This window comes from Tamandua tetradactyla, chromosome 3 (assembly GCF_023851605.1).
Source record: "Tamandua tetradactyla isolate mTamTet1 chromosome 3, mTamTet1.pri, whole genome shotgun sequence".
NCBI classification, from domain to species: Eukaryota; Metazoa; Chordata; class Mammalia; order Pilosa; family Myrmecophagidae; genus Tamandua; species Tamandua tetradactyla.
In genome coordinates, this window is record NC_135329.1 from 5,989,016 (window position 1) to 6,010,974 (window position 21,959).

General features: G+C 42.1%; 1 long non-coding RNA gene across 3 annotated transcripts in view; it reads left to right on the forward strand.

The window, feature by feature from the left end:
• The first annotated feature begins 14,783 nt into the window (after positions 1-14,783).
• The window catches only part of LOC143675938 (uncharacterized), a 40,658-nt gene continuing 33,482 nt past the window's right edge, over positions 14,784-21,959 (forward strand). For all 3 annotated transcript variants that reach the window (XR_013171703.1, XR_013171704.1, XR_013171702.1), the window contains exons 1-3: positions 14,784-14,978; positions 17,321-17,482; positions 17,902-17,956. This is a non-coding gene — a long non-coding RNA (uncharacterized LOC143675938). The remainder of the gene's footprint in view (positions 14,979-17,320; positions 17,483-17,901; positions 17,957-21,959) is intronic.

Genomic DNA, 21,959 nt, shown 5'->3' on the forward strand with positions numbered 1-21,959 from the left:
TGGTTTATGTCACCGCTACAATATAAGCTTTTTGAGGAGAGGGACTGCAATTGGTTGTGCTTACATTTTAAGCATCAAAAACTACATAGATGCTAAAAATGTGGCTACCAAATGAAAGAAGGAAGGAATGAGCTCTCTCATCTCACCCAATCTGGTTGACTGCAGTGACATCAGGCACAAACCAGCCCATATAGGGTGTTTAGCAAGAACTGGGTGAGAATGAGGTTTGTTGAAATAATTCTTCTTTAAAAAGTCAAAATACGGGCGGGCCACAGTGGCTCAGCAGAATGCTTGCCTGCCATGCCAGAGGACCCGGGTTCGATTCCCAGTACCTGCCCATGTTAAAAAAAAGTCAAAATACCCTGAAACCCATTACTGCAATAGTTTGTTCCCATAAGGAGACAAGCAACAGTCTACATAATAAATGTCACCAGCAGCACCCAAGGGACAGGGGTCAGGGCCAGAGGACACAGACATCAGGGTGGACTGGGGTGGGCCTAGGAGACACCCTGCAGATGTGGAGCCTTGGAGGAAGCTAAGCTCCCAGCCTTTTAAATCCACACATCCCTCAAGCCTCAGCTCAGGCATCTTCTGAGAAGCTTCCCTGACCTCCCAGCTGGGCTGGGCACCCATAGAACCTTGACAAGGGTTCTGTCCTGGCACCTGCTTTCTGGATATTTTCACACCTGTGCATTTGCCTGTGAGGACCTTGACGACCACGTTTCATTCACCTCAGAGTCCCTGGACTCCGGCGCATAGTAGGGTCCCATGAAATGCTTGACGAACAAATGAATGAACAAACGATTGTCAGACTCTTCCCAGTGGGAGGGACAGAATGAGGAGAAGATGAGGGGAAGGAATGGGGGCGTCAGACACCAAGTGTAGGTTTGCTTCCTGCCATCAGCAGGAGCTATGGTTACTCAAGGTCGCACCGCCACGTCACCCGAGCTCGGTGTGTGGCAAGACCGTGTCCCGGCCTGCGGGCACTTTTGCTACTCTGCTTCCGAATGGAGCCATGAAGCCACTCTGGTTTGCTCAGTGGTTTTGTGAAAGATGAATCCCCGTGTCTTCATCCCGCTCGCTGGGGCTCTCCCTGCAGGTGACAGACCCGAGGTTCCCACTACATGGAGGAGAAAAGGGTCCAGCCTCAAAGAATGAGATTCTGGGGCCCGTGTGTCAACCTGGGCAGAGTAAGAATTGGTACCGAAATGCTCGGCTCAGGGAGGGAGTGGATTTGGCATGGCTCTTTCCTCTTGTGCTCTCTCTCTCCTTGTAGGATTTCCAGAAGAAACCGACTGGTGTGCTTTCTAACAATAGTCTAAACCAGGAGCATCTGCTTTCATGTTTCGCAGTTGAAAGGCCTTTTAAGCTCCCCACTGTTTGTTTTGGTTTATTACTGAAAGGCTAAAACCAGAAAAAAAAATCATTGTTGTGGGTATTTTCCAGTTGAGATGAAATATTTAACAAGGGTGAGGTGGGGAGGAGGAAGTTTGCTGAAAATACAATTTTTTGAAGGTCAGAAAATGCATAAACCCATTACTTTAATACTATTTGTTCCCTTGAGAGACAAAATATTCAGAGCCTTCCCTCCTCCTTCCAGGCTGTCCTGCACAAATGCATTCACGTGCCAGGGCCGTCCCTCACAAGCACAGCCAGGATCCTTCTATGGTCCTGCTTAGACTCTTCGGTGGCCCTACCTAGGGAGGAAATGAGCTACAGCCTCCAGCCCAGTGGGGAAATCCTCCTGAAACCCACCTTGATCTGGCTATCCTCCCTCACTGCCCACTGGGGCTTCACCCTCTCTCTGGTTCAGACGGTCAAGGAGACTTATTTTTTTTTTTTTATTTTTGCACAAATTTTCCACGTGCAGTTTTTACCTCTCCATTGTCATAGATTCATGCCAGGATCTCTGTTTTGGAACGCTCTCCCTACCTCCACTTTTCCCAGTTTCCCATCCTCCAAGATGCTTCCCAGATGCCCCGATCAAGTCCTTCTAAGAGACACAGGCCACATCATCTGTCTGTTCACCACTCATCTCCCCTTTTAGGCTGTAAGATTTCTGAGAACAGGGGCCATGGCCTGGAGAGAAATTCCTGTCCCCCAGCAAACACAGCGTCTCTATGTAGTATTTGTCGAATGTCTGAATTCATGAAGAAACGAATTTTCTTTCCTCTCTGCAGCATTTGCTCCACTATTTGTGCAAAAATGAAATCCTTAGAACATGCACTCCGCAAAATGGACACAGCTTTTGATTGGATTATAATTGAGATAAGATGTGTTTTTCTGTAATAACTTAGTTACCTCGATTGGCAAGGAGATGGCAGATGTAATGGATAATTGATGAGTGGTTTGAATTTTGCTATAATGTAGATCCCATTAGGTTTCTCACTTGAAAAAAAAAAGAGCTTTGGAGGAACATTCAGGGAACCTGCTGTTGAATATCATCTCCAAATATAGCCTGATTGCTCAGAAAGAGAAAGTGAGAAAATTGAAAGAGCTGCCAGAAGAGGGTCACTGAACAGGATGATCAGAGGGTAAAAAGAAGGTGTAATGCCGTCAGAAGGTTCTAGAGCAACAGGCTTCCGGGTCTGGTGCAGCCAAAGAGGCAGAGGCAGCTCTAGACGTTACAGACCAGCCTCGCCTAGTGCAGCAGCCAAGAGTAACACGTTGAATTAAGAGGTGCTATAACTGTAACACTGGATTTGAAACCTTCAGCATAAAAGGAAAATAATGTAAACTATCTCATTAATAATATTTTGTCAATTTCATGTTAAAATGGTAAAACATTAAAATGATAAAATTGAAAATTATATTACAGGCGAGCATTTGTGGCTTGCATTGTATTTCAATTCAGCAGCGTGCTTCTAAACTAAGTTTTCTGGACTGAATTGGAATCTACCCAGCTTACTCCCAAGAAGGAAAAAGAGCATCATTCAGACCCCAAGGGAAGCAGGTGCCAGAGCTGGCCAGTCCCATGGTGTTGTGACAGTCGTGTTCTCACCAGATGTCCGTACTCATTTTTCCAGAGCTCTGAGGTCTGGGACTGGCATCTGAATCCAAAAAATAATAAAAGGTGTGACTGTTACTGCAGCCTTCCAGTTACTGACCACCCTTTTCCAGCCCCGAGCAGGAAAAGGGCCAAGATTTATTGGTCATATTTAGATGTAGGGGGAGAAATAAAGAGCTTCTTCAGGCAGGTGCTGCTATGCTTATACTTATGTTCTTTCTATCATCCCAGGCCCCATTCATATTAATGGTTTATTTAACTTGGTGTTTTAAGTAGCCTGGTAAATATGGCTTAACTGATTACTTTATGGACTTTGGGTACCATTGGCAGTGATGCTTAGGCCTGATTTCTTATAAAAGAAAAATGCAGCTTAAGAGAAAGATTAATGTATAGTTGTTCTGGTTTGCTAGCTGCCAGAATGTGATACACCAGAAACAAAATGGCTTTTAAAAGGGGAGATTTATTAAGTTGCAAGTTTACAGTTTTAAGGCCATGAAAATGTCCCAATTAAAGCAAGTCTATAAAAATGTCCAAATTAAGGCACCAGCAAGAGGTTACCTTCATTCAAGAAAGGCTGATGACGTTCAGGGTTTCTCTCTCAACTGGCAAGGCATATGGCGAACATGGCGACATCTGCTAGATTTCTCTCCCAATTTCTCACTTCATGAAGCTCCCCCAGCAGCATTTTCCTTCTTCATTTCCAAAGGTCTTTGGCTCTGTGGCCTCTTGTGGTTCTCAGGGCTCTGCTGTTCTGGTGCTCTCTCCAAAATGCTTCCTCTTTTAAAGGATTCGAGCAAACGAATCAAAACCCACTTGGAATGGGTGGAGTCACATCTCCCTCTAATAAAAGATTAATACCTACAGTTGGGTGTGTCACTCGCAGAGATCATATAGTTCTATTTCCAACCTACAGTGCTGAAAAGGGATTAAAAGAAATGGATATTTCCACAGGATTGATCAGGATTAAAACATGGCTTTTCTGGGGTACATCATAGATTCAAACTGACACAATAAGTCAAAGAACTTAGACCATCGCTTCTCTTCTTTAATCTGAGTACCCTAAGATTTGGCACAGCAACCAGTTTTGACCCCAGGCACTCCCAGGTGGTTTGAGGGTGGGTGGGAGAACCAGCAAAATGCAAATGCAGGTATACCTAGCCTCGACAGAAATCTCTTTGCTGTAATATTCTTAATTCCCACTTAAATTATATTCATCCAAAATCTTTAGTTATGTAAGGTGGTATATCGGTTACTCATGCTGTATAACAAATAATCCCTTAACATGTAAGGCATTGTAAAACAACACCCAACTATCATCTCTATGGGGCAGGAACCCATGTGCGGCTTGGCCAGGTGTTCTGTCTGAGTCTCACAGGTCTGCAGTCAAGGTGTCAGCTGAGCCTGCTGTCATCTCAAGCTTCAGCTGGGGCAGGATCTGCTTCTAAGCTTGTTCACATGATTGTTGGCGAAACTCAACTCCTACAGAGATGACCTTAGCTCTTTGCCAGGAGACCCCTCCATCAGAGAAAATCAGGAACAGAGCCAGAATCAGAAGGCCAGAAAGACAGAAGTCATTGTGTTTTGTGACCCAATCATGAAAGTGATAGCCCATGATTTTTTCTATCCATGAGAAGCCAGTCATTAGGTCAGCTCCTACCCAAGGGAGGGGATGACCCACGGGCATGAATACCAGGAGGCAGGGGTCATTGGAAGCTATGGAAGAAGCTGCCTAGAACAGATGGGATGGAATTAATTGGTACAGTAAGATTTCAATGGACATTTGCATCAAGTTACAATTTATTCCTGATTCCCAAGCACCTAAGATATCTATGCCAATCTCATTCATTAGAGCCCCAAGATATCCAATTATTGATATCTTGAGATTCCTTTATCTTATAGTCCTTCGGCTCCATTCATCAAGCACTGGACTAGGAGATTGCAGTAAAATATTGGATAAGACACAGTTATCTTATCTCAATAAAATATTGGATAAGACACAGGACTAGACACAGTTCCAGTCCTCAAAACTTTGACAACCTTATGTGTGAGGATATATATATAAACATGGACAAACCCAGTATAATATGACAAAGTAAGCCAAGACTATTATGGGAGCACATAGAAGAGGCATTTGATCATGATTCAAGAATCAGAGAAAGTTTCCATAAAGAAGTATCTAAATGGAGGCCCAAACAATACCTCCACTACTTGACCATTCCATAGGGAATGCAAACACAACACAACCAGGAGCCAATCATCTGCCACTTCCTCACACCTAGATACACTATTCCTCCAGTTTCCTGCCTTAGTGTATGGAGCAGTGTCTACTCAGTTGATTGAGTCCAAATCCTGAGACTCATCCTTGATTTTGTCTCGTAATGGGTTGGCACACACCCTGCCCTTCTCTCTTCTCTCCTCTACCATTAGCCACCATTAGTACTTTTCTGCTCCCATTCATTCATGTGCTTGTTTCTTTATGTTGTTGAGACAAATTCTTACAAAATTGCTATAGTCTTTTCTACTAATAAGTACACAAATTATGCAAAGGATTCAACCTGAATTCACACCTGCTCATCATACCCCCACTTTTCCTCCCTGCTCCACAACACCCCACCCCCAACATACATGCATTTGCATCTAATTGCAGGATAAATTTGTTTCACCGAAGGTTGAGTTGGCAGTGTAAATAGAACCAGCGTCTCTGCCTCACATGTAAGTCCTATACCCCCATGATGGCTTGTAATGCAATTCTTTGTGAGTTTTCACTTGCAATTTTACCCACAGATTAAAGACCAAAGAGGAAGCAGACACTTGCACAACAGAAGGCTGATGGGCTTCTGGAAGCCAGGCCAAAAATCTCTCTACAAACAGGTGTCCACCCTGTGCCAACCAAATTATCCCACCCAAGAGACCCCTGAAAAGCAACTGGACTGAATGTAAAGTTGCAGCTTTTGAAATAACAAGAAAGGGCACAATCTTTTAGGCCAGGGTGTGTTTTCTCTTTCCCAGGCTTCTCTGTTTGTTGAGTTGCATTGAAATGTCCACCCCTACAGGCCAAAGGACCTTGGAGTTTGGGGCTTGTGGGTCACGACATCAACTGCTGCTGGTAGCACCATCTGGCCAGCATTCTGCAGACCAGCAAGGCAGGCTCAGCAGAAGGGGTGGCAGGACGAGCTGTAGATGGAGGCCTCTCTCTACCCAATGCCCCGACTCTGGCCCCTATGTCCACCCATGGGGAACCCCAGCCAACATTTTCACTTCCCTGTTGATGACTATACCACCACCACCAGTCATAGTTTAGCTCTACTGCAAACCTCTTTTATATTTGTACTGTTTCTAAAGCTTATCACTTATTTCCCTCCTAATTGAAGAGTGGATCTGACCACAGTTTATAACCCATTAGTGATGACTCAGTTACCAAAGAACAACAATTTCAGGACCACTGAGGTGTGTATCTGTTTGCCCTCACCCAAAATGGCCCCAAATCTTTGTGCTTTTGAGTTCATGTGTCCATTTCTTGTAGATCCATTCATACTAGAACACTTTCTGATATGCAAAGTAGCATACATTTATGCTCACACTGCCTAATTTGTTGCTTTTCATTTGCTGTGGGGTTGGAAACAAAAATGGACAAGCAAATTAGATGTCTGTGCAGAATAAGAGCTTTTCTGAATAAAGATTTCAAGTCCTCTCCTATGAGCTAAGTATATCAACTTTACTACTTTTGCCAAATTTGTAAAGATCCTGACCTATGGTTTTTCAGCTTTGCTCAAAACAGCTTCAAAGCATGGTGAACTCCCAGATAAGTGATTAAAGTTCAATTTATCCCTTAGCTTTTATTCATCTCTAATGGGGTGATGTGTGTTTTATATACTGTATTTCCTCACACATCATCCACTCCATCATCTGGGCAAAGAATATTGAAGATATTATTGACTCATCACTCTTCTTTACCCCTCACATCTGATCAGTCACCAATTCCTTATGATTCCACCTCAAATATTTCTCAAATTCATCTCCTTTCTACATTCCATTGGCTGCTCTCCTTACTTAGTGAAATAGTCTTTGTCAGTTTTTTCTACCTCCATTAAAGCCACCTTCCATTCCATCTACATCTGTCAAAGCAATCTTTAGAAAATCTAAATCTGACCAGGCATTACCTGCTTAATTTATTCTCATAGATTCTTGATGCTTCATTACTTATAGGACACAGTGGAAAGACTTAAACCTGACATCTCCAGAATCTTTTGAGCCTAGCTGTATCTTCACTACCCTTTCAAGCTTTATCTCTCATCATCTTCCTCACTTACCCAAAATCCTGTTTGTAGCCATCCTGGACAACTCTGCAAAGAGCATTCATTCTTTGGTTCAACTCAAAGGCTTTTTCAACTATAGCCTTTGAGATCTACAACTTCCTCTATGCATATCTCCCTGCCATTGTTATTTAATTATCAGTGGTCCGAATCTTCCTTTCCAAGCAGAATATAACTCCAGTATTTCTTTTTTGTCCAAATAAAAAATTGTATTAGGTAGTGTCATGGTCAGGTTCATGTGCCAATTTGGCCAAGTGGTGGTACCTGTTTGTCTAGTTGGGCAAGTGTTGCCCTGTCTGTTGTGATGAGGACATTTAATAGAATTAAATCATGATCATGTCAGCTGCATCCACAGCTGATTCCATTTGTAATCAGCCAAAAGGGAGTGTCTTCTGCAATGAGTGATGCTTAATCTAATCACAGGAAGCCTTTTAAGGAGGTTAAAAGGCTCTCTTCCTGCTTCAGTTGGTGAGCCTCTCCTGTGGAGTTCATACAGACCCTCCATCTGAGTCGTCGGCTTCACAGCCTGCCCTGCAGATTTTGGACTCTTCATTCCCGCAGTCACGTGAGACACTTTTATAAATTTTATATTTGCGAGTGTTCCCTGTTGATTCCGTTTCTCTAGAGAACCCTAACTAATACAGATAGTTAACCCATCAAATATTTACTGGATACCAATTTCAGGCTCAGTTCTTTTCTAGGGGAGCAAAAGGCTCAGACCATCTTGGAAGGTGGGAAATGCACACAACATAAAAGAACCAACATATAATTCATTCTTTCTTGGACTTCTCCCAATGATGGCCAACAGTGATAACTTGCCCATATCCATTGCCAAGAATTAGGTAGAATTAATGATTTACAGTAAATTAAAACACAATTTGACAGAACATCAGCATATTCTAAAAGCCACCCCTGTAGTCCAAGATTTGTCACTAGAAAGAGTCATACCTAAAAATGGCATAAAGTGTGAGAGTTTATAGGCCCGGACTATCTATCAGGGCAGAGATTTCAAAAGTTTAGTCCAGGGAGCTTTATAGGACCAATTCTGGGGACACCTTGGGAGCTGAGGACAGCATGTACATATGGTTACACGGGGAGGGGGGATTTGCTTAAGGACTGCTTATTAGCTAAGGTCTACACTCTGGAAACTTTCAGTACAACTTCAACATCTTAAGTTAAATTAGTGAGTTAAACATCATCAATTTCTCCTTCTCTGTCAAAATCACAAGACACAATATCTCTATTGCTAGTTGTCTGGACAATCTTCTCACATGGAGAAATGATACCATCACAAAAAAGATTGACAAAGTCTTCCTTGGATTTCTAAATTTAATTTTCTTTGATGATGTTAGGTCAAGTGAGTTATATTCCCCAAAATGAAATAATATTTTCCAAGTCTTAACTAATTGACCAACAGAAGGAGATCAAGCACCAGGAGGGGGGTTGGTGGGGAGAAAATATGCAAAGAGATTTGAAGATATGTTATTGGTTATTTAAAAATAGCCCATATAAGGTTTGAGGGAGAGTTGATGAAGTCATGATAGAAAAAATTCTTACCAATAATTCTCAAGCTGTCAGCACAGAGACCATCGATACGATGCAGAGAAGGTATGCAAACTTGATATATTAATTCCTGGATGAGTGACCAGACCACATAGCTCTGGGTTTCCTAACATGTGAAGGCAATTGCTGTCATTGCATTCTTGCAGTGATAACTCAGTGTTGCCCTGTTCAGGAGAAGTTAGTGGGTGCTGAAATAGAAATAACATCTCTGCAAAGTTCCCTATGGTCTAAATGACAGCAGCATTTGTGAATTTTTCTGGTCCATGGCTCAGCTGTGGGGCTGTTATCTTGAACCCTGTGTTTTGAATGCACCCAACCTTGAATATGAAATGATGAATCTCCTTGGATTTTCAGACCCCAACACTTTATTCCATTAATAAATATTCATTTTCCTTTTCTCCCTCCAGTAGCAATTTCTCATCAATCATGGCTGAAGTCACAGCTGTGAAAGCCCTTTCTTCACTACTCTTCATCTCTACGTGATTCTCGGCATCCTTATGAAATTACAAAATTACTGAAGATTGAGTGTGAACCTTTTGTTTGGTATGGTTTTTTTAATCGTCATCAAGTCTGTATTTATTCTGAGAATGAAACTGCTTTGTTATTTTTGTTCTTCATCTTCTTCTAGTACATATATAAATCACTCTATTGGATTCTACTGTCTTGTAAAAATAAAAACGATCCCCAAATGTTCAAGAATTACTCAGGGACTATTCAGCGTTCAATATGTCAAAGCAGCCAAGACAGACAGTCAGGAAGAAGATTTGAATCAATGAAGAAAAATCCATCCTGGACACAAGTTGTCCTGCTGCCAGTGCTGCTGGGGAAAGGTCTGCTTGCTCGGCGCTCTCATTACTGGGAGAAAAAGTCTTCAAGCATGAGACCAGGGATGAGGCTGCAATCTCTGCTGCACGAGTTCTTAGGACAAATCCACAGTTTATCTTGTCAAAACGGATACTCCTAAAGAGTGGCCATCTGCTGTGCAGTTTTCAAGAGCCCCTTTTACATCTCAGTTGCCTCCAGACAGGCAGGGGAGTCCCCGGGTCCACAGGCGGCGCTCAGCAATAACCAAAAAATATGGGATGCTGAGATCTGCAGTGATTCCTCGCTGCTGCACCGTGTCAGGGGCTCTCTGCCTGGGGTGGGCTTTCTCTCAACTGTCTCTTTTCTCCTCCTCCATCCACAGCTGCACAGTATTCAGTCTCCTTCTAACCCTATTCAAACCCCTTCCACCACTGGGGGACTTCAAAGGTTAACATCTGTCTGAGTTTCAAATATGCAAACTCGACCAGGTGTTGAAAATGTTCATAATGAGAGATTATGACTGCAAAAAATGGGATCAATGAGCACATCACAAACCGGTAGTCCATGAGCACCTTCTGTGTACCTGGCCTTATAACAGCAAACGCAACTTCTGGAAGCCACCAAGTGTCCACAATGAGCAAAGGCAGGAAAGAAGTGGGGAAAAGAAGGAGGGGCAGTTTACTCAGAAGAAAGTAAACACTTGGAGCGAAGAGGCTTCATCTTCCCATTTTCATGGACAACCAGGAATATAGTGCACAAGATGCCTGTTCCCAACACATTGCTTGACTCATACAGTTGCAAAAAGAACCCCATGGTGTTTACCTAGGAAATCTCTAAAGACCATTCTAGACCTCTGATGCTGAGACTTTCTGGCCTGGAAGGAAAGTTAGAAGCCAGATCTTGAGGTTTCCAATCCTAGTCTCTATGCCCCACAGCAGGTTTCTCCTTTTTACTGAGGGCTGAATGTTGAATAGAGCCTCCATCAGATTAAGGAGCAAAGGCAGGGACATCTGCAGGAGATCCTGTAGCACGCTGCCATTGAGACACAAGGCTTTCAACAGAGACCTCCCACATGTGTCACAGGAAGTACCAAGGATACCTATTGTGGCCTTGAGTGTGTGAATCACAACTTTACCCTGATTTCTTCACGTGTATGATCAAAAGAGAAAAGATCTCAAATCAGATACCTAACCTCAAAACTGGAGGATCTAGAAAAAGAAGAGCAAACTAAACCCAAATCCAAAGCATACTGGAAGAAGGGAATAACAAAGGTTCGAAGAGAGATAAATGAAATGAAAAACAAAAAACCAATAGAGAGAATCAAAACCAAAAGGTGGTTCTTTGAAGAGATCAATAAAATTGGCAAATCTTTAGCTAGGTTGACAAAGAAAAAAGAGAGAAGACACAAATAACTAAAATCAGAAATGAGAAGGGGGACATTACTACCCACCTGCCAGAAATAAAAAGGACTATCACCATACCAGGAACAATTCTATGTCCACATGTCAGATAACCTAGATGAAATGGACAAATTCCTAGAAACATACAACTCAAGAAAAAATAGAAGATCTCAACAAATCAGTAACTAGTAAAGAGACTGAATCATTAACCGTCAACCTCGCAACAATGAGAAGCCTAGGACCACAGGATAATTTTACCAAACATTCCAAGGAGCATTAACACCAATCCTGCTTAAAGCCTTCCAAAAAGTTGAAGACCAGGTAGTACTCCCTAGCTAATTTTATGAGACCAGCGTTACCCTCATACCAAAGCCAGATAAAGATGCCACAAAAAAGAAAGTTACAGACCAATAACTCTTATGAATTTAGATGTGAAAAAAATCTCAACAAAATACTAGCAAATGGAACCCAACAGCACATTAAAAGGATTATACACTATGATCAAGTGGGATTTATCCCAGGTACACAGGGTGGTTCAACACAAGAAAATCAATTAGTGTAATACTCTACATCAACAGAATGGAGAAAACACATGATCATGTCAAATGATGCAGAAAAGGCATTACAAATAATCCAACATCCCTTCCTGATAAAATTTAGAAAACTAGAATAGAGGGAAACCACCTCAACATGAAAAATGGCATATATGAAAACCCCATAGCTACCATTATGCTAACAGTGAAAGACTGAGAGCTTTCCCTCTAAGGTCAGGAGTAATAGAAGGATGACCAGTCTCATCACTGTTATCCAACATTGTACTGGAAGCTATAGCCAGAGCAAGCAGGCAAGAAAAAGAAATAAAAGGCATCCAAATTGAAAAGATAGAAGTAAAACTTTCCTTATTTGCAGATGACGTGATCCTAAAAACAAAAAATCCAGAGGAAGCCACAAAACAGCTCCCAGAGCTAATAAATGAATTCAGGAAAGTGGTGGGATGCAAGATCACACCCAAAATCAGCAGTGTTTCTTTACACTAGTAATGACAATAAGGAGAAGAAATGAAAAAAAAAAATTCCATTTGTGATAGCAACTGAAAGAGTCCAATATTCAGGAATACATCTAACCATGATATAAAGGACTTGTACACACAAAACTACAAAACATTACTAAAAGAAAAAAAAAGACCTAAATAAACATAAGGATGTTCCATATTCATGAACTGAATGACTAAATATTTTTAAAATGTCAATCCTACCCAAATCAATTTATAGATTCAATGCCATGCCAATCAAAACTCCAACAACCTTCATTGCAGAAATGGGAAATCCAACCATAAAATTTATATGGGAGGGTAAAGGGCTGTGAATATCAAAAGCCATCTTGAAAAAGAAGAGCAAAGTTTGAGAACTCACATTTCCCTATCTTAAAACTTATTACATAGCCATAGAAATCAAAACAGGATGGTACTGCCATAAGAACAAACAGATAGACCAGTGGAACTGAACTGAGATTTCAGAAATCAACCCTCACATTTACGGCAAATTAATTTTTGAAAAAGGTACCACGTCCACTCGATGGGGAAAGAATAGTCTCTTCATCAAATGGTGCAGGGAAGGTATTTCTACCTCACACCATATACAAAAATCAACTCAAAATGGATTAAAGATCTAAATATAAGAACCAAACTACAAAACTCCAGAAGAAAACATAGGAAACATCTTCAGGATCTTGGGTTAGGCAATGATTTTACACCCAAAGTTATAAGCAACAAAAGAAAAAAAAAAATGGACCTCATCAAAATTAAAAAGTTTGAGAATCAAAGGACTTTATTTGGAAACTCTTTATCTGATAAGAGTTTAATACATAGAATATTTGAAGAAATCCTATAACTCAACAACAAAAAGACAAACAACCCAATTAAAAAATGGGCAGAAGACATGAATCGATATTTCTCTGAAGATATACAAATGACCAAAAAGCAAATGAATCAATGTTCAATATCATTAGCCATTAGGGAAATGCAAATCAAAACCACAATGAATACTATTTTACACCCAGTAGAATGGCTACTATTAAAACAATGGAAAATTACAAGTATTGGAGAGAGGATGTGGAGAAAGAAGAATGCTCATTCATTGCTGGTGGAAATGTAAAATGGTGCAGTCACTGTGAAAACTGCAGGGCATTTCCTTAGAAAGTTAGATATAGAATTACCATATAGCCAGGTGATCCCACTGCTAGTTATATACCCCAAAGAATGGAAGCAGAAACTCAAAAGATATTTACACACTGATGTTCACAGTGACATTATTCACAATTACGAAAAGATGGAAGCAAGTGTCCATCAACCAACACTGGATAAATAAAATGTGGTATATATATACAATGGACTATTATTCAGCCATAAAAAGGAATGACATCCTGAAACATGCTACAACATGGATGAACCTTGAAGACATCATGTTGAGTGGAATATGCCAGATGCAAAAGGACAAACATTGTATTATCTCACTGATTTGAAACAGAGTAAATAAAAGTATAGAGTTGGAATCTCGAATTTTGTTTACCAGTTGATGGAGCGGAGATAGGGAATGGGAAGTTGAGGTTAAATGTACACTGTTCCTATTTGAAATGATGGAAATGTTTTGGTAATGAATAGTGGTAATGATAACACAACATTGTGAATGCAATTAGCAGCACTGAAATATATATATATATGTGAATATGATTAAAAGGAAATATTTTAGGTTGCATGTAAGTTATTAGAATAAAAATTTAAAAATAAATAAATAAATGAACATATATATATATATATATATATATATATATATATCCATAGAACTATACAGCACAAACAGTGAACCATATTATGAACCATGGACTATAGTTGATAGTACAATTATAAAATATTCTTTCATCAACTGCAGCAAATGTGCTATACTAATGTAAGGTAGTAATAATAGAGTAGTATATCAATATTCTGTATTGTATGCAAGATTTTTCTGTAAACCTAAAACTTCTCCAATAAAAAAAAAATCAAATTCCACTAATACATCTTTTATTAAGATGTTGGGAAGTCAAATTATTGATCAACTGGGGACACATGGAATTTCATGAAGATTAATTTTATATCTGACATTATTATTTTCAACAAACCTGTGGTTATAATTACGTGTACTACAAGTAAGACTAAATATTGGAGGCTATTTTTTTAATTCAAAAGATAACAAATGGAATCTGTGTAAAATAGTTGCAAACAGTGAAAGCTAATAAAATATTCCACAATTATGATTGACATGCAGAAATCCCCAACAGCATATGCCCAATATGGCAGGTTGCTGTCGGGCTTCCAGTTCTCCACATCATGGCCAGCAAGTACAGGAGACTGGCACCCTCCTTGGCCACAGTGAAGATGCCACAAGAGAAGGCTGCAGCTTTAAGAGGGGCAGTCAACATCACGGTCAACATGTACAGGCAGCTGGCACCCTCCTTGGCCACTATGAAGATGCCACAAGAGAAGAAGGAAGCCTTTGGATTCAAGAGAGACACTCAAAAACTAAGCAGAACTTGTGGGCAGTTTCTGGGGAGGCTAAAGATTTCCAGTTGAGGATTAGCCGTGTCCTGAAGTGGGGCAGACCAGTGCCCTATTGTGAGGTGGCTGATGTCCTGCTCTCAGTCCCAAAATGGTCCCCAGCATGTCATAAGCTGGCATGCAGCTGTCTATATGCCCTGACTACCTACCACAAGAGCACCCCAGAAGGGGATGCCTGAGAATCAAGAGGACTTGGCAGATCCTTTGGGGAAAGGCACCAGGACGGATGGAGTCCAGATGTCAATCCCAGTGGCTCTCAGCTCCCCAGACTCATCTAGAGGCACAGTCTAGGACCTAAGGTGCTTCTCCTCTACCCAGATGGTCACCATTAGCCAAGGCAGATGATGGATCCTGGGCATGAAAGATGAGCTCACAGAGTAAAGGCACCTAAGGAAAACAAGTACCACTGGGGAAAGAACAGGCAATTGAACAACCAGGAGCAGAAGAGAGAGGACACACCTAAAGGGATCCAGTTAGGTCTTCAATCTACTTGGAGCTTATTTTCTCAGAATGTGTCCATAAAATGAACTAATTATTCCCAGAATTGACTGAATGATCCACTCATTCTCCCACCGATGTATGATGCTGCCTCTGTCTTGTCCCAACTTCAGATATATTTGTGGGTTAAAAACCGAATTGTATGAGGCAACAATATCATCCTAACAGAGGTGAATGTAGTGAAATATATATTTCCCTCAGGTGAGAAAGATATTAACCTTATAGAGTAAAAGGATTAAACAAAAATAAAAATACATAAACCATGAGGAAAAATAACTGAACATTAAAAGATTTCTGTTCCTCGGCTGTTGCTTCTTACAGGGGCAGTAAGTGGGAGCAGGCTAGGAGAAGATATGAATAAGGAATTAATATCTAGGATGTAAGGAATATTTGAAAATCAGCAAGAAAAATATAAGTAGCCCAATACAGTTAAGGCAAAGGATAAGAATAGGAACCTCACACAAGTGGGATCCAAAAGGCTAATGGTAGATTCTTACACTCGTGACATTCACTAGACATCAATGAGCATCCCTTCATCATCATCAGATAAACAAGGGTCAGAAAGCAGGGAACGCTAAAGGTTGGAAATCGGACGGATTTTAGGAAAAGTGAGATGCCCATGATGATCATAATGATGATATTGTATTTGAAGTGACAGATATTCCACAATTGATAATTTCCCTACCTCACGAGCATATATATATTCAAATGCAATGAATCTAGGCAGACTGTGGTTTTGGAGCTTGGTGAACTTCCTCCATTTTAGATGGCTTTTCCATATTGCAGAAATTCCTTGGGGAAGGACCTCAAGTTATCAGCTGCTCAGCCACCTTGCTTATGTCCTGTTCCTCCGCCACCCTTCCTGAGATGCGCACAGCATTAAACAGCTTTGGAAGGAGAAAAGACATGAAATGCAACCCGATCAGTTAATTTTTCCTAGTGTTATCCCTCATTAGGTATCTCCCCTGGAGCCCAAACACAGCCAGAGCCTCCAGTGCTGTGCTGGATTCTGTTTCCAGTGAATGGATCAGTCTCTAATGGAAGTGGCCAAAGGCAAAAGAAGCATTCCTTCTAAAAAGGAGAGTGTGCTGGCTGGTGGAAAATGAACACACCACACAACCCCTCGCCACTCTAGGTCCTGAAAGCTACTCAGAAGAAACGGGTTCTGATGAAATCTACTGATACACAGTGCATTTGCAGCACAGAGCAATGGCTTTGCAATCGAGGAAAGTGGTCAGGGACTGCACGTGTGTATCCTTGCAGGCAATGACGGTCGTGGGCAGGCAGAGAGAGAGAGAAAGAAAGGGAGACATAAAGAGGAAATTAGTTTATGTTACAGAGATAGCAGCTAACCTCAAGTTTGGAGCTAGGACAGCTCATCCTTAAGGAACCTACTCAGAGACTCAGTATCTCAGGAAAGTGGCACATCTCCTTTAAGACCTTGTCACTTGCTATTTCTATCTTTCTTGGATACTAACCATCTTGGTTCCCCCATACCCACCATGTTCCTTCCTCCCTGCTTCTCCTGGATAGGAGATGCAATTAAAATCAACCAGCTGTAATGGATCATGGCTGAGGCTGGAGACAGGCAGGGATTTCCAGAGGAAAACATGTGCACAGCCACAGAGTCAATGCACAGGCACTTAAAACCTTCCAACACTGGGCTTATAAAACATGATGGTACCCTCTGGTATTGGCAAGGGTACAGGAAAGCGAGCACTGTCACAGCACTTGGCAATGCATTTCAAGGGCTTACACAGGTCTACAACCTCTGACCAGTAATTGCTTTTACGGGAATTTATACATAGACAATTATCAGAAATACAGGCAGAGATTGACATTTAGGAATACTTAATGCAGCATTTTGTGTGTAACCGACATGTCATCTGAGGCCTTCTGTCCTTTGAAAATTAAACGAAATCATTCTAAGAACCTATCTCCTAGACTATGGGACTCCCTATGTCTTCCCAAGATTTCTGTGGCATCTCAGGGCTTAACCTTGAAGTTCCTAGAACAAGGGAACTCTGAATTTTCCCACCCTTAATCTAAACTCAGAGCTTTATACCAACTGAGGTGGAGGGACACAGTCCCTTTTCCTGACTTTCCCTGCAGAATGGGCATGAGGAACTTATACTTGCTTCAGTCTTTAGAGAGGAATCATGGAAATGGAGGAAGGATCCCAAAATGGATGGACCTTGGAAACATCATGCTAAGAAGTGAAAGAAGCTAGTCACCGAAGATTCCGTATTGTATCATTCCATTCTTATGAAGCATCCAGAACAGGGAAATATACAAGACACAGAAGGTAAGCTGGTGGTTGCCCAGGGAAGGAGTTGAGATGGATAATTGCTAAAGGAATGGGGTTTCTTTCTGGGGTAATAAAAATTTTCTAAAATTGACTTTGGCGATGGTTGCACTTATCTATGAATATACTAAAAACCATTGAATTGTATACTTTAAGTGGGTGAGTTGTACGGTATGTGAATTCATCTCAATAAAGCTGTTAAAGAAAAATTAGACCCTTCTCAAAAAATTCCTTCAGTCACTGAGACTCCCAATTATACACTAGGCCCTGCAATGCTGTTTAAGTTCCTGACTCTCTTTTTAAAAAGTTTTTAATGTCTTTACCGGCCTCTCCCTCTCGCACTTTGCTTGCCCCCATCCCAGATTTTATCTAACATCATCAACGAAGCAATGCAACTCTCTCTGTTTTGCTCTCTACAGGCAGATACTGCTCTCAAGGCCACAATGAAGACCCTACTGAAGTATTTTCCCAAAGGTAGGCAGTTTTGGAGTAGCTGGATCACCATGTTTTTATGTGATGTCTGGAACTGTGGCAACCATTTAATAACCAGGAGGGAAAACAAAGAAAAGGAGAGTAGAAAGGGCCAGAGGCCATAATCATATTATTAAGCTGCAAAATTAATCCAGGAACCAGTTACCATTCTTTTTATGAAAAATAATATATATATGTAATTTTTACTTTTTATCATTGTTTAAAATATTTTTAGATAGGTATAGTTTTACAGATATATGACACATTGAACTCTTAATATTTCTAAGCTGCAGTTTCCCCCTCTGTACTATGGCACCATGGACATAAGAATATTTATTTAATAAGTAGAGTTCTTGTGGGATAAAATAACCATATGCCTACCTGCAGTCTCCATTACTGTAAACCTATCATGGAGCCTGGCACACATGCATGCTCAATGGATCTGCTGAATAAATGGACGGGTATTTTAAATAAAAGCTATTATTTTGTTCACTGGAATGCAAATAGCATAGTAAGAGAGATTAGACTCTGGAATCCATGAGACTCACTTTAAATCTCATTTTGCTACTTACTAGCTACGAAACCTTAGGCAGTTCAAATTTCTAAGTCTCAGCTTCCTCATTTAAAAAAAAAAAGTCAGTTTGAAATGCTTTCCTTCAGGGAATTCTTGGGAGAACTAAATGAGATGACATATATAAAAAGCCCAGACATCATAGATGCTTAATACATTAAATTTATTGCTAATCATATTGCTCATTTAAAAAATTGTATTAAAACAACTGCACTCAAGTGGAAGTAAAGAAAAGGAATGACGTCTCATAGATATTTCTACAGTGCGATCAACAGAACTAAGTAATTGACCAGGCAAGACCGAGGAAGAAGAGGGCAGAAATGTAGGGGGTGAGACAACCAGATTAAGGAAGCAGAGGGGAGAGCGCGGCTGCACAGCCTGGACTGAGCGGCTGCCCTGCTTTTATGTGCTCGGCTTGGCCACGAGGCACAGGCGGGGGTCACACACTCACTTCTAGGCACGTTGGGATCAGCGTGCTGTGGGCGATCCACATGGGGAAAAATACACAGACCTGGAATTTAGGAGAGATCTGTGTCTGGGCACACAGATGTTTGGGATTAAAGGAATGACTGTATACAGGTCAAAGGAACAAAGCTGACCATAAACAAACTCCTGGGTAAGCGTATTGCCTACTTCACATGGACAGTTTTGCATAAGTGCTAATTGTCAATGGCTAAAGGGATGAGCCTACTTTGAACCTGATTTGTACGTGTCTTATTCTGGGGAAAAAATGTTAAACTATTCTGAAACTTCAAATCTGGATTAAAGGAGACCCATATCTATTTAACCAAACGCAAAGGCTGTGAGTAAAGATCCATTTGACAAATATAAGAGAACTAGCCTCATGAAACCCAAATCGTTCAGAACGCTTATTATTCAGCACCGATTTTTGTGTTTCATAAGCTGTAGCGGCAAGTATCTCAATTACTACTAGTTACACACCACAAATGGAGATAGAAAAAAAGAAGCGACTTTCACCAAAACAATTCAATAACCAGGTTTTTAAGAAAAGCATCAACTGCAGGGAAAGCACTGCCCTGGCCATATGGCGGGGTGAGGAAATGAAATCCTATGTGCTTCTCACCTCCAAGGAGCTCTGGGCTTCACACGGGGCGATAATGCAGAGCCTGGTGAGGCCCATGAGAGGCCCAGCTTATCTGCTGTAGAAGTTGGTGGGCTGGGGGGCAGTTACCGCCGACAAAGGGTATCAGGTGGGTTTGTGTGGCACTGCGTCATTTAGCTGCTGCTTAAAGTTAAAGTGCGATCTCTACACACGGAGAGCAGGGCTCGGGGAAGGCGGTGTAAAAAAGGTGGAAACCACACGAGCAAAGGCAGTGAAGGGGGCGTTGAGTGCTGATGCTGAAGTGTAAAAAAGTCAATTTGATAGTAACTGAGTATTTATAAAGCAGTGAGCAATGAAACAGAAAATGCAGATTAGGACCAGGTCACAAGGGATTTTGCATATTGCGCCAGGGAGGTGCTCTTTATTCTGAGTAGATAAAGGGACTTATCGAGGGAACCTGAGCGGAAGCGAGATTGACTCTTACAGGGAGTTTCAAAAGAATGATATTCAGGGGCTTTCCTGGGGATATGTTTTCTCATCAGAAAATCAGGGAAATGATATTTACTGCACAAGGATGGATTTAAATGAGAGAACCTATATGATGCCCTGATTGTTAACAGGCTCCCTTCTCATCTCCTCTCTCCTGAAAGTGACCTGCTAGTATCCACCTGCTTCTCATTAAGAACCCCAGGGTGGCCACGGCGAAAGCACGGAGCTATTAACAAGGGCAGGTGCTCTAAAGACAGCTGGAGACCCACAAGCAGGGATTTAGCAGATAAAGTAAAGGCGAGCAATAAAAAGAAAAAGGAGGTGGGAGTCGGGCAGGGGAATGTTTGCTAAGGGTTGATGAAAAGAAATAAATTGAAAACCTGTTATGCATGTATCTGGGACACGCTGTAAACTCAGGAAGGGAGTGGAGCTTGCAGAGGGTGCTCTGGCCCCGCCAGAAACCGGGCCCTTGGGCTCTGTGTGTGTGTGTGTGTGTGTGTGTGTGTGTGTGTGTGTATGTGTGTTTGCATGCCCTCACGTGAGGAGAACGTGCAGCATGCCCCAGCTGTACTGGCTGGCAGAAAGAAGCTGAAGCCAATCACCAGGATAGTTTCATTTAGGAAAATCGCTCTCATCAAGCCCTAATTGTGGCACCACTGGCAATGTCTTCAGGCCAATTGACACATGCAAAGTTGCAGCAGGAAAATCTGGGATCAGGATGGGAGCAGGAGCCTGCTGGGCCCCACTAAAGACCAAACATGGAATGCAAATGGCTGAAGACAACAGACCTCAAATACTGGAGGGGCTAAATCCTTACTTGAGGAGAAAGCCCCACCAAGGTCACCTCCATGTGAGCCAGCTATAGCAGCCTACCCACTGAAGTAACACCACACCATCTGATGGCTATATTCCTTAATACTTGGTCTCCAAAGAAGCCAGAGTCTAGAGTTTCTGTTTTCATGACACCCCAGCAGCCCCATAGACACAACTTATGGACAGAGGCTCCTAGTGGAGCGTCAACTCTGAGGCCCCAGGAGATGGGCCGACCACCACGTTGTCTCTGATGGCTCTGCCTTCTCCATGGTGACTCTGCCCACAGCCCCAGGTGCCACTGCAGCCGAGCCAACCCATCCAGCAGTGTGACTCAGGCAGGGTGAGCTTCGTAGCAGTTCGTGTGTTTAAGCTGTGCAAGGCTTGTTTTGATTTGCTTCTCTTGCAGTGAATAGTCATCCGGCCCCCTTCGTAAGCCGATGAGTAAAGTGTAAAGCTGCCACGCTATCTCTAGTGTCAAGTTCCTGGCTTGCAGGAGAGTTTTGTTTAGTTTACAAATCTCAGGCCTCAGTCTTGGTCTTCTGAGGATGGACAGACCTTCACCTATGGGAACATATATCCTGTCATCGGGACAGCTGTGCTGGGGTGAAGGGAGCACGGCAAGGCTGAGCTCCTCACAGCATGGAGATATGGGTCCATTAGGCAGTCACTCCCATCTTGGCCACAGGTGGAGTGCGAGGCAAGGAGAGGGCCAACTGCTACTGAGGCTGATGATGAGACACGGTGGCCATGACCAGGAGATGACTCTGGCAAGACAGAGGATGGCAGGAGGGCTGGGAGTTGAGACGACTGCCTGGAGCATGCAGACATAATTTCTTCTCCCTTCAAGCTGTCACTCACAGCCCTTTATATAGTGCCAATGTCACACCACATCAGCTGCACCTGTGCCCCGTGTGATGCCTTTTCAGGCTCAGATAAATGCCACCCATAGGCTTCCGGACATGGGCACAGTGGCTCACCCTAGAGATTGAGCCACTTATTCCATCCTGTGGCAGGGGGAATGGCTCTGGGGTGACCTTTTTATTTCTTGTTTGGGTTGGGTGGTGGTTGTT